The 14,207-nt window shown below is 34.2% G+C and overlaps 2 long non-coding RNA genes across 2 annotated transcripts in view; one reads left to right on the top strand and one right to left on the bottom strand.

The window, feature by feature from the left end:
• Nucleotides 1-1,061: 1,061 nt before the first annotated feature.
• LOC118764788 overlaps nucleotides 1,062-14,207 on the bottom strand; it is a 121,079-nt gene continuing 107,933 nt past the window's right edge. The window contains exon 3 of the long non-coding RNA XR_005000592.1: nucleotides 1,062-1,101. This is a non-coding gene — a long non-coding RNA (uncharacterized LOC118764788). The remainder of the gene's footprint in view (nucleotides 1,102-14,207) is intronic.
• LOC118764786 lies at nucleotides 5,032-5,952 on the top strand. The gene is made up of 2 exons (XR_005000590.1): nucleotides 5,032-5,763; nucleotides 5,878-5,952. It is a non-coding gene; the product is annotated as an uncharacterized LOC118764786 (long non-coding RNA).

Here is a 14,207-nt window from a genome sequence, read left to right as displayed (position 1 = left end):
CAGGGATGAGAATTAGTGTTGCAAAGACTCCTTGTGAAAGTCTTCCCACAGCATTCTGCAGGTTAGTGAAACATTACTGAGACAAGTGAGTCCATATTCACAAATGATTGGAAGCAGGAGGTTGAATTCGATGCTAGAATTGGTGATACTGGCGTAGTAATAGGCCAGTTCCAGCATTCAATCTGCAGAAGAGAAGTGGTTGGTGGATGTTGGCAAAAAAGCTAACAAGCTACCTTTAAATTGGGTATCATGCTTGTCCTCACCTAAGCTCATGAATGTTGGGAACAATTGCAAACACAAGCAGCCAAAATAATAATAAAGACATCATTATTATTTTTATAATTAAGGACTGTTGACTCAAAGAATCATTAGAATTTTAAAAGAAATCCTTTGCATTATGTATTTAGGCTCTTTATGTTCTGAGTTAAAATCCAGTAAAGTCAACTTTGCATTTTATCCATTCTGAGGTCAATAAAATGAAGTACCATTCAAGTACTGAAGTCTATGGTAAAGACTTAAACCCCACTCATGAAAAATTCCTGCTCTTGTGAATAAATTAGAAACCACCACCACCATCATCATCATCATCATTTAGTAGCAGTAGTAGTAGTATTTAAGAAAGGAAGATTGGAAAAATAATTAGACTATGCAGAAACCTACTGGAAGAAACAAGCTTCCACAGTTCAAATTCTTAGTTGTTAGACTTAATCCATCACCCAATTTAATATCTGGCTCTTGGCTAGAATTAATGATGTCCACTCTGTCTGCATTTGCAGAGGATTGTGGTCTGACAATATTTTCCTCTCTACTCCATCCAGCCACAAGCACCACGGAAATTGTCATGGAGTTAGCCAGTCTTCCTCTAACAAAGGCATTTAGAACAAAAATAAAATAAAAATACATAGACAGAAACAATAAGAGGAAATCTATTTATGTTACCTTCACATGTGGATGCTACAAAAGTCCATTTGTCATCCTTTTCACATACTGACTTTAGAAACTCTCCATCAGGGCAAATATAGGTCACTTCAGCTTTATAGGCAGTACTTTTGTACACCTTAAATGTACCAGAAATGTCTTTTGGAGTTCCACAGTCGATTTCTGTGTAAACTGGAATTGATAAGATATTGATATTGATATTGATGATGTGTCTAATTTAGAAGGAGACTGAGAATGAGTAGATAATGACAATGTTATAATAAAGATTATTGAGTGAAACAAATTGAAGAAATATACATATATATATATATATATATATATATATATATATATATATATATATATATACACACACATATATATATATATATATACACACATATACATATATATACATATATATATACATATAGATTCAAATGAATGTGGTACTTAAATTGGATGCACCCGAATTTTGTACGGTGTTTTCCATATAAATCCATGGAGTGATTGTAATCAAAATAAGCAACAAGAATATCTTCGGTAATTTGGTATGATTGTTTCACGCTACACCATTTTATTAAACATTGTAAATATTACAACAGTTTTAAAATGTTGAGCAATCATCAGCCATTTATAGAGGTTTTCCATCAATACATATACTTATTTTCATGTTAATTAATAACATTATAAAGAGGGTAGATATATAGACAGAGATGTTGATTTGAATGTTAAGAACATTAAGGTATTGTTAAATCAGATTATTAATTAATATGTTTTTTTAATAAACATCCAAATACAGTCTAATACCCATTAAGCAATTAATACTAAAACATTAAAATTAATTAATATACACAATGCTAGTACAAGCCATTAATACTGGAATCAAAATAAGAAATGGTTCAAATATCGACACACTCATTAAATAAACTAACAAGTTCCTATAGATTTAATATATCACTCGATAATATAGTTGACCAAAATATCAATTAATATAAAACCAAATTTACTTAAATTTAATACTACTTAATAAATATACCACCTAATTATTAAATGATATATTGTCTAACAAAATTAATTCTCAAATTAGATAAATGTAGTACATTAGATCCCTTTATAAAAATAATAATAAATCATTCTAAATAAATAGATATAATAATTAATAACTATCATAACTTATAACTATCAATATATATAATATGATATAATGGCAAAAATTATTTACTAATGAAAAGTAAGAAAAACATCTAAGCCCCATAAATTAAAGAAAGGTGCAAAAATATTAGAAAAAATGAACAATGCACTATGAAGACATTCAACTACAACCGACAGTCCACTACCAATCAGTCAATAACAATAATAATATTAACAACAACAATCAAACTCAGTATAATACAAGATCCAAATGATATTGATAAACAAACAACGCTATTAAGTTTATCGATTAAATTGATATATACAATAATAATATTAAATTCTTTAATATTTTATACTGGCGTATCCAAACTTTTCTCTTTGCAGCCTCATTCAATGCAAAGGAGCCATCATCCATGTATGTCTATATATATATGTATGTATATATATATATATATATATAACGGGAAGGTTTACGAAAATAAACAAAAGACGAAGGCAGGTGGAGTGCAAACAAACAAATGTATTAGTATAGTGCTCAGGAATAGAAACAGAAAAAGTCTTTTACGTTATATATATGTGTGTGTATATATATAAGTTTAGTAAAATTTAGATTCAGATGAATATGGTACTTAAGTTAAAGGCACCAGAATTTAGTATGGCATTATCCATATAATTCAATAGTATCTTGGCTTTTCTATTCACTCCTCAATTTCGTCAGCTTGTTGACTTTTTAGTGATATTGTGGCTTATTTGAGTATTTTTCGACTCTTATTTCTAGAAACACTGGTACTCTCTTGTACCCTAGATTATAAATTTATAAATTTACCATTTTGGCTTTTATGCTTGCTGGTCACTTATTATTATTATTATTATTATTATTATTATTATTATTATTATTATTATTATTAATGATGATATCTTTATATAGATATATATATATATATATATATATATATATATATATATATATATATATATATATATATATATATATATATATATGATTGTACATATACATATTTTATTAAAAAACAACTAATTTCAGTGCTATGCTTTCATTCAAGTCAGTGGAGTGTGGATTGACTTCAGCTCTTTTGTGGTCCCAAGTAATGGTTGGTGGTAGGATAGCATATATTAAGGGTGGCCCAGTAGGATAACATATATTAAGGGTGAGTCATCAGTAGAGGGTTTATTATAGTTAGCAGGGGATGATGCCATGAATACCATAATGGTCAGAGATCTCACTGCAATACTTAGGGTTCTAGTTGGATACAAAGCAACTCAATAAGAAGTTATACCAAAAAAACCATCCTTTTTTTACTAGTCCTAGTCCTAGAAGGGATAGTTGGGGTACTGGACAAAGGTGATACTGGATGGATTGGACAAAAAATGTTACTGGGTTACCACCAGCATTGGTAATTGATTGCATAAGAACAGGTGGCCTGATAATCTGATTTTCAGTTAAACTGCTGCTACAATAGCCATCAGCATATATACTGTAGTGACTGGCCTTGTATTAGACAACTCTGTCCTCCCATCAAGCAGTAGCTTTAATACCAGCATGCTTATCAGTTGATGTCATTCCTGGGATGTCTGTCTACATATCCATCAAGACTGGTAGATGGAATGTCCATTGAGTCACATGCCCTGACAGTTAGTAATTCCCTGTGTCTCTCATCAATGGAGTGTATATCTATATCCAGCATGAAATGGTGTTACAAGATACAGCTCGGTGAAGTTATTGTTGGAGAGGGGTCCTGAATAGAGGCTTTTTGGGGGATATTCATGTAATACATGATCCTTTCCTGAAACCACTACTAGCCAGGACCTCACTGCGAAATTGGATATTATTTAGGGAAGATCTGTTCTTTGGCCATGTGATTCAAAATCATATTTTTACTAGATTTAATAGATTTAGGGTGACAGGAGGATCTATTGATCTAGTGCGGTTATTCATTGTTTATGGTATGAAGAAAATAACCCTGTTTTAAGGTCCTTATTAAGGTCCAAGGAGTTAACCACTTTTAGGCCATGGTTGAAAAAGATTTTTTGGACAATGGTATCTACATACACTGTGCTTCCAAAGGTCAGTTTTGCTGTAATGGGCCACGTGTTCTCAAGAAGCACATATGGCCAAACATCCCAGACCTTTGTTTTATCCTGTGTAGTAAGGTTCAGGGTCCTGAAGTTAGCCTCCCACATCTTCCTATGTGTTCCTCACCTACAAGCTTCTGCTACATTTAGTGATCAGCACTTCTCTATACAACTGTCCTCATCTAAATGCATTGCACAACTATACCAGTGTTCTCTCTTGCACACAACATTTGGTTTCTCTTATGCCCAGTTTTTTACTTAGATATACAATGCTGTTCCTGCTCACTTACATTACAAGTTCAACAGAGCATGCTCGTTTCATTTCTTTCCAGTCTTATCATACCCACTACATTCAAGGCCCATGTCTTACTACTATGCAGCATTGAAGTCCTTACACACACACACACACACATACATACATACATTTATAAATACACAAAGGGATGCACACAATAAATACGGTAGAAACATTCTACTGACCTGGATTAATTATGTATACATCCGATTCTCCATTGTTGGGTTCAAGTTTACCAGTGAAATGAGTTACATTACTCAGAAAACATGATTTAGCTTTTTCATTGTACTGGTAAGAATTACATTCTAGAGATAGAAGGCAAGTTTTATTGCATTTATTTACATCAACATTCTTAAGCTGTTCATAAACATCCTGCTTTGGTATGCTAACCTTTTTCAACATTAAATGTTTATCATTGGCTGCAAAACAAAAAAAAGACGTGAAATGTATTTTAAAATCAGACGCATGCATGCATGCACACACACACACACACACGCATACACAAGCATGCACACACACACACACACACACACACACACACACACAAGCATGCACACAGACACACACACAATAAATGTTATAAAGCTTGTGTTGCATGGTTTTGTAAAAGGACACTGAATAATACCACAAATAACTATTTCATAAACTGATATCCTAGTTAGAATTTATGAGTTGTAGAACATATTGAGGTTTACTTTCAGACTATACTTTCAGACTATCTATATCTGCAGATAATCCATTTGTACATACTTAACTTGATAGTGTGTTTTTGTAAGGTGAAAGCTCTCCTTAACCTGTGGTCAACCAAGATGTCTATTGTTATGGCCATGCAATTTTAAACAAAAGTGTATCATCAGAAGAATGGCTGTATGGATTATCAAAAACTGAAATATTTAGGCAAAGTTTTGAGTATGTCTTATGATGTAATTCTGAGAAGGATGTCTTATGTTGAAAGATTATTTTGTGGATTGATCATGCTATTATAATAAATCATCCATTTTGATAACAATGCATCAGATGTCTTTCTCATATTTTATTCAAAATTTCATTTACATGGTACCTCTACATAATGATATATTCTTAAAATACCCATAAAATAACAAAAACAAAGCTTTTTATAAATCGCTAACAGTAGTCGAGAACTTTGGGGACAATAGAGCAAGATATAACAGTATACAGACAGGATATCAAATGCACTTTTGCCAAAGGATGAGAAGCTGAATGGACACAATGCCAAACAGACAAGATGCCAGAATGACAAATTTAATCTTATTAAATCTTAAGTGCCAAATTGGTGAATTGGTCATTAAACTATATAGGTAAGAATTTTTTTATTATTATTGTGTCCATTCAGCTATATGTCCATTTGGCATTGTGTCCATTCATCTTTATGTCCGTTTGGCATTGTGTCTGTTCGGCTTCTTGTCTTTCAGTAAAAGTGCATCCGGCATCCTGTCCACACATGGATATAACAAGGAATGACATAAAAGTGCATGTAAACTATACAATAAAAAAGAAAAATACCAAAATTTTAAACAAAGAATATTAATTCTCCTCTGGATGGGAGACCTCAAATGGTTACTCTTGGAAATCCAACAAAACCATAGCCACCCTTACCACTAAGGTAAGTATTCTCTCCTAGTTAGCCTTCTCGAGTCTGATACCCATTTGTTTGTGCATTTATTATGGAGGCAAAGTGGCTGAGTTCCTTTTGAGCATTGGGCCTCACAGAGGCAATGATGAATGACTGAAACTTTTGGCATTTGTGCTTGAGAAGATGACACATCAAGTCAAGCAAAATCACGGTCATGGCAGACACTTGTGTCATGCAAGTGGCACCTATGCTGGTGGCACATAAACACACCCATTATACTCTTGGAGAGGTTGGCATTAAGAAGGGCATCGAGCTGTAGAAAATCATGCCAAATCAGACTGGAGTATGGTGCAGCCTTCCAGCTTACCAGCCCTGGTCAAACTGTACAACCCATGCCAGCATGGACAATGGACATTAAATGATGATGATGATGATGACAATATATATATATATTTATAGAGGAGGAAAGAACCTCATTACTCAATGTCAACAACAGCGATTGTCTCCTTTTGACTACCGATTGCCAGTGACCCTTGTTATCCTGTGGGTTCCAATAGGCCAGTAGGAATTTCCTGAAATGCAAACACAGTCCAAAGATCTCCATTCTGGAGTTAAGGATGTTTCTAGGTTGAAGGAGTCCTTTAGAATCCTTGCCTATTCAGCTATGCATAGTTTACAGCACTTGATCCTGTTTGTGTGGGGGCCTGGATTTCCTAGTATTCTTCATGATACTGTGTATGGAATCCCATCATCTTTCAGCTGCCATACATAGCTGGCTAATAATATAACGTATCTCCTTTCAGATATTCTCCATATTCTAGAGAAGCCACTCATTAGAAAGACCACTTACTACAAAGGCTTTAAGCCAACAGGTTTTGGGATCTGAAGATATACTGTTAAGCTAAATGCTTTAGAGATCTGAAATCCAGGGTAATCCCTTAAACCAGCTCTATTTAACTTTAATTATAACATATACTGCCCTATAACCTAGAGTGAGCTTCTTTTTTGGATTTATGCTTTACCAACGATATATATGTAACCTCAATAGAGTTTTATATCTTGTGTAAAGTGGTTGGTGTTAGGCATGGTAATTAGCTGTAATAACCATGCCAAAGAAGGTACTTGCAGTTGATTCTGTCCTTGGACTATACTGAATAGAAACTTATTTCAAGTAGAGAGGATTCTTTAGTTCCAGTAGAGAACTTCTCAAATTCCAGTGTATGGGAAAATGTCCACTCTTCCTGTGATAAAATGGTTGGTGATAGGAAGAAGGGCATCTTGCTATAATAGCAATACTAAAACATCAAAGATATATAATTATTCTGTGTATTATATTAAGGACAACATCTAGTGCTCAGACACTGTTGTAAAAGCACTATTTAAGCCATAATAGCTTCAACAAATGAAGAGAAAGATGCTGCTGCTGCTGCTATTCAGGTTTAAGAAAAACCAGAATTTCCTTTCGTAAATAAAGAGAAGAAAAACTGAAAATATGCACAAATAGGTTTAAGGTGAACAAATGCTATATGAGAATGCTCTAATGCCCTAACAATATTTACAGTTGCTAATATTCCTTATTGCTGAAACTTGTTTATGTCTGCCCTTATAGGTAACCCTGCCAATGTCTTTACAGAAATGGTTGTTTATATATTATGAAGTACAAATGGAATCACAAATTTCAGAAAAAAAGGAAAAAGTTCAAAAATAAGCTACAAAAGATAATCACGTTTTACTCGTTGGTAGTAATCTCTGCTTTTGTCTGATTTTATTTTCTTAGAGGCAGCTGCACTTTTCTTTGATAAGTAGCATTTTCCACCTTCTTTAGTTATTTCAAATGATAAACAATTTTCATCAGACAAACATTGTTCTGCACAAGCATCTGCAGTTACATTTTTTTTTCTGAACAGTGTTTTCCCTAACACATCCAGTACTGCAGCTGTTATTTTCACAAATTCATTCTTAATTTCTGGAACTAAATAAAATTTAGAGCAATGAAAAATAGTAAGAATAATATTTTTATAACAAATAATAAGAACAAAAACTTTGAAGTAGGTTGATAAAATTGATTGGCATTGACTGGCATTTTAATTTATTGGCTCTGGAAAGGCAAAATTAACATCAACAGGATTGGAACTAAAGTTAAAAAGCTGGGAAAATATCACAGTACATTTTGTCCGATGCTCTAATGAGTCTGTCAATCCATCACCCTTAACAACAATAATAATTACAATTATCGTCGATTTACCAACAATTATTATAATAGTTTCTAAATTAAACAGAAAGCCACACATTCTGTGATGAGAATGCATATGAATAAATCAATCACAGCCATGACTAATGCTTATTTTATCAACCTCAGAAATGAGAAAGATGAAGTACATCCAGGTGGCATTTGAACCCAATATGTAAAAAGATGCAACTAAATATGAGCAGTCATGACAAGACTCAATCACTTCACTATTTTGCAAGTTTTGCTTTGGAGAAGTAAATTCCACTTTCATCATCATTTAATATATAAATATGTAGTAAATGTTGACACTCATAACTTACGTCACCAAGCTAAGGAATTTCATTCATCAAAAAAAAAAATACTATTAGTGAGATACAAAAGGAAAGTGATTATTTTTGACAAGGATGCTTCTTCTGAATGTCATAACTGGAATAAGTCATTAGCATAATTTTGCCACCCATTGAGTGGTAAATAGCTGGCCGGTAATGTATTTTTCTGCAATGTATGGATAATTTATCCTGTTCACACTATTTTATTAACATTATCACTATTTTATTAGCATTTAAAAATAAAAAAATTATTTCTGTATCTTACGTTAATACAAGTTTATTAATCATAAATCCTTGTTCAATAATTAGCAACTTTACTAATTGCTTTCCATGAACAAAGTGACCCTACCCCAACCCTCATTGTTCTTTGTTCATAGCCAGTGGTAACATGTTTACTTCCTAACCACAAGGTTCTAGGTTCAGTCCAACTGAGTTGCACCTAGGGCAAGTGTCATCTACTAAAACCTGCGACTGACCAAAGCCTTGTGAATGGATTTGATAGAAAAAAAAAAGAAAGAAGCCCATTTTACATATATGTGTGTATGTATGTATGTATGTATACATAAGTAGGTATGTGTGTATGCATGTGTGTGGGAGAGAGAGAGAGAGAGAGAGAGAGAGAGTATCTGTTTGTATCCCTTTGCTTTGACAGTAATAAAATGTTCCTGTCAAACATGCTGCGTCACTCATGTCTAATATTGTGAGAAAATGTCATGCCATGAGGAAATATGACCTTACTGACAATCAGGTGAGATTTAGTGACAGAAATTGTATCTGGCAGTAGAAAATCTGCTCCAATAAGCTCTATCCGGGCATGGAAAAGTGGATGCTAAAATGATGATGATGTAGGTCAATGATATGTGTTTGACTTTTAGTCAGTTCATTTTACTTAGACAGTTGGTACCCTTGAGAAAAACATGAATATCATACAATTGCATTGCTTTCTTTAACTATGTTTGGCCATGTCTTTAAATAATAAATACGTAATTTATTAGAATGAAGTGATATTTTCAATTTTGATTTTTTACACCATTACACATGGTGGAAATGGTAAGGCCATGAAATTCCAGGGCAGCACTTTCCCCTACACCTAACAGACTAATGAGGTCCATACCCAACCTGAGCATTTGTAGGTCAATGTGAGGGTTTATTATTGTTATGAACATATCAACATTGACCAAGTATTGGCCATCACTATTGCCATGACCACCAGGAGGGTTAGGTGTTAAGCTGAATCAGGCAATAGATTAGAGGACAAGCTTTGTCAGATTTGTTAACTTGCAGTAAGTTAAACATTCATTGTGTACTAGCTACAGTGGAATCCCCTGTGTGGATGCCCGACATGATAGAAATATTGTTAAAGTGTCCTTGCATCACATGCAACCATGACATAAGAGTTTAAATCACATTATCTAATGTAATCCTAAGGATTTTAGAAGATATAATATGCTGGATCAAACCTGACCTAGGCAATGGGATTGGTGGGTGTTCCACTCTAATAAACTATTGTGGGTTTGTGGAGGAACATTCTAAAGAGTTGCATTGATAAAAACAAACTTTAAAGTTTGTTTTGAACGATTTTTGGCTAGAGAACACTTTGGACAACATTCTGAGGTCCTTGGCCCAGTAGGGCTACACCAAAGGGATCAGCTAGTACAAGATAAACTCTACAATCATGAAAGAGCCATCAAACAGGCCAATCCAAAATGTGTGTAGTATAACAATATCGTTATGTATGCACTCATTTATTGCATAGCCATTTGACATAACTAACTTGTGGAATCATGTCAAACAGCTACTGTTGTGTGTGGGATGGATATTTGGCTGTCAGCTGAATCCAGCATGATGGTTGTCCCAGACTCCCCATAAACCTGGCAGAGAAAGTAGTTTCCTCTGGTAGCTATATCAAAAAAGGTTGTGAAATAGATAATGTTGTAAGGACTGATTACAGAGACTGTTTTACCTCACTCACATTTTTAAACAAGGTGAGGATGGAAATTAAGGAACTGTCTTCAAAGGAAATGATTGAAGTCAAAGTGAAAGTGGTAAAAAAAGATCAAGAATAGATAGGAAAAACAGTGCATAGACTTATAGGTAAGAGAACACTAAGTGAGAGGACATGTGTTCTTGAAGGTCAGGGTGGAATTCTTCCATTGGGCCTAGATAGCAGTTCTTCTATATTCAGGAGGATTGCATCAACACCTGTGTCTTCTTTTTTACATGTATGCTAAGCAGAGCATTGCAAGAAATGCTTTATGGCATGTAATTCAGGCTCTTCATGTTTTCAGTTCAAAAACAGTCAATGACACTGTTACCATTCAGCCTTACAAGGGTTAATAACATAAAATAAGTACTGGAGTTGATAAGTACTGTAATTGATGACTAAAAATTTTCTCTCAAAAATTGTTGAGTTTTTGCCAAATCAGAAAACATTATTATTATTATTATTGGCATTATTATAATTTAGGATGTGGTGAGCTTGGCTGAATCATAAGTGCACTAAACAAAATGTGTAGCAACATTTTGTCCATCTTTATGTTCTAAATTCAAATTCCACCTAGATTAACTTTGCCTTTCTTCCTTTAAGGGTTGATAAAATAAGTACCGGTTGAGTATTATGGTCAATGTAATTAACCAGTCCCTACCCCAAAATTCCAGGCTATGTGCCTATTATAGAAAGGATAGTTATAAATTAGGATGGTAGAACAGAAGATCATAGGAGTATCAGGAGTCTGTTTCAGAGGATTGTCAAGCTTTAATAAAGAAAGACTGGGAGCATTATATTATAAAGAGTTTGGATGATGACACAAAGTGGTAGAAAAGCCAAGTTAGAAATTAAGAGAAAAATCTATCAAGATGAGATGAGATATGACTGTGGAGATTATATGTTTACTTAACAGCAATATGGTTTCTGGTAGAATTTTGTTTATGTGGTGAAGAATTTGTTTCAAAGCTAAACCTTGTGGATGAAATCTGGTGGATGAAAACAATGCGGAAGCCTGTTGGAGACAACTAGTTTCTACACTCCCATCTCTTGCTTGACAGACTTAATCCACTCAATTTAATAGCACTACCTGGTCCTTGGGTAGAATCAATAGAGTTAGCTGTGTTGTAAGCATTTGGATGGTCTCTGGTCTGAGGATAGCTTCCTTTCTCCATTCCACCAGGCATAAACACAACAGAAATTATCATGGACACATGAATTCTTCAACTTAGAAATATATTTAGCAGAAAAGTATGACAAAATTTATTAGACAAAAACAAAAGAGAGAAATTATTTATGTTACCTTCACAGATAAGCTCTACTCGAGTCCATAAGTTATTCTTTTCACAAATTGACTTTTGTTTTTCTCCTCCTGGACAAGTATAAATCACTTCAGATTTATAGATGGTATTATTATAGAACTTCGATGCACCAGCAATGTCTCTTGGTGCTCCACAGTTAATTTCTGTGAAAACTGAAATTGATAAGAGAAACTGATATTAAAAGTGAGTATATGTTAGGAGAAGATGAAAATGAACAGACAAATTTAGAATAAAAAGTATTAACTGAAACAGCAAAGAAATTTGCACACAAGTAAAAACACATGTATGTATGTATATATCATCACCACAACCACCACTTTAATTCCTTGTCCCCTAGCTTGAAAATGATCCCCACTTCATCTGGGTATGTAGTCCTATGAGTCACACAGCAACCATCACTAGTGCTGGTGACATGAAGAAAAAAAACACCCAGTACATGTTGTCGAGTGGTTGACATTAGGGAGAGCATCCAAACATAGGAACCATGCCAAAGCAAACACTGGAGCATGATGCAGTCATTGGGCCCACAAGACCCTATCAAACCATCCCATCCATACCAGCAAGTAACATGGACATTGAATGATGATGATGATGAAGATGATGCATCTGTACTATAATAAAGGAATTTGTTTATTAATTAGTTTTGAGTAAATAAGCTTTGCTAAAAGAAAGCAGTTATGAAAGTTTACACCATCTATGAATCATAAAAATTTCAATTTTGATAAATTTTTATGAAAGTTTTCAAGTTTCTTTTATTATTGGAAATTTTGGCTACATTATTTGCTGTGATGTAGTCAGCAATTTTTTAATGTCTTAATTCCTTCTTTCTCTGTCACTTCTCTCTCACACACTTCATTTGGATTCCTTCCCCAGTTATTTCATAAAACACATTTTGTCCTTCCCCACACATCCTGTGGCTCATTTTCTTTTCTTACAATGCTATCTCTCTCTTCCTCTCTATTCAACTGTTTTCATTAAAAATAAGTGATTACAATATTTTGCTTTGAGAAACTTTGAGAATATTTGTGAAAAATTTTATCTAGAAATTTTTCATTGCAAATGTCATTCCATTAAACATAAATATCCCTTTGATAATGAAATCTTTGGGTTATTTTCTATGCCTACAATATACCTACTCCTTTATTTGTTTCTACATTTGAATTTTTCAATTCAAAATGGATCGTCCAAAAAGGTTTGTGATAGCAACAGAACAGCTGGCAAAAAAGGGCACAACAACAAAGGGAGTGAGAAGTGCAACTGAATCTAAGAAAAACAAGTCAAGATGACTGAAACAACTGTCTGAAGACAGGCATGGAGAATATAATTTTGTTTCTCTTAAACAGGCAGACTAGCTAGGCTATCTGCAAAACAAACACTAAGCCAGCTTTCAGTTTGTGAATATTCAGGTTCCAGCTGATAAATAATCATCAAATGACAGGACATACCAACAAATATCTCATGCAAATTGTAGAGATATACAAAGAGTAACATCAGTACCAACAAATAGGATGCTGAGACACAAAACAATACAGCAGGATAATGGACGAAAAAATTTCAAACTAGGAATAGGTCGAAATTACTATTTTTAAATATCACAATGTGAGATTAAGAATGGCAAATTTGATGGCTTTCAAGAACAGGTTGTCCTCTCTAGTATACACCCATGATGCAGGAGATCTCTTTGACTGACTGATTGATTGATTGATTGATTGATTAATTGATTGATTGGGTGGGTGGTTGATTGAGTGGTTGATGGATGGATGAATGGATCTATCTTTGTCATCTCCATGAAGTTCAAAATATCTTGTGATCAGCCATAACATCTTCACCCCATATCTACCTAGGTCTCCCACTTAAAATATAGATATCTTATTTTGTATTGAGTATGAAAATGCAGCATAGTGTCAAATGACATTGATAGATGGATACTGTCTTTGTTTAACATAAAACAACTTCTAGCATCGCCTTACTGGCACCTGTGCCGGTGGCATGTGTAAAAAGATTCAAGCGAGGTCATTGCCAGTACCGCCTGACTGGCCCCCATGCCAGTGGCACGTAAAAGCACCCACTACACTCTCAGAGTGGTTGGCGTTAGGAAGGGCATCCAGCTGTAGAAACTCTGCCAGATCAAGATTGGAGCCTGGTGCAGCCATCTGGTTCGCCAGCCCTCAGTCAAATCGTTCAACCCATGCTAGCATGGAAAGCGAACATTAAACGATGATGATGATGATGATGTCTTAATTGTTGGACAGCAGACAGTGATTAACAGATTAGACGGCAAGCAAAATAAAGTTTGAATGAAAG

The sequence above is a fragment of the Octopus sinensis genome, linkage group LG9 (assembly GCF_006345805.1).
Source record: "Octopus sinensis linkage group LG9, ASM634580v1, whole genome shotgun sequence".
Classification (NCBI taxonomy): domain Eukaryota; kingdom Metazoa; phylum Mollusca; class Cephalopoda; order Octopoda; family Octopodidae; genus Octopus; species Octopus sinensis.
The sequence above is the reverse complement of the archived record's forward strand: the minus strand, read 5'-3'. Positions and strand labels throughout refer to the sequence as shown.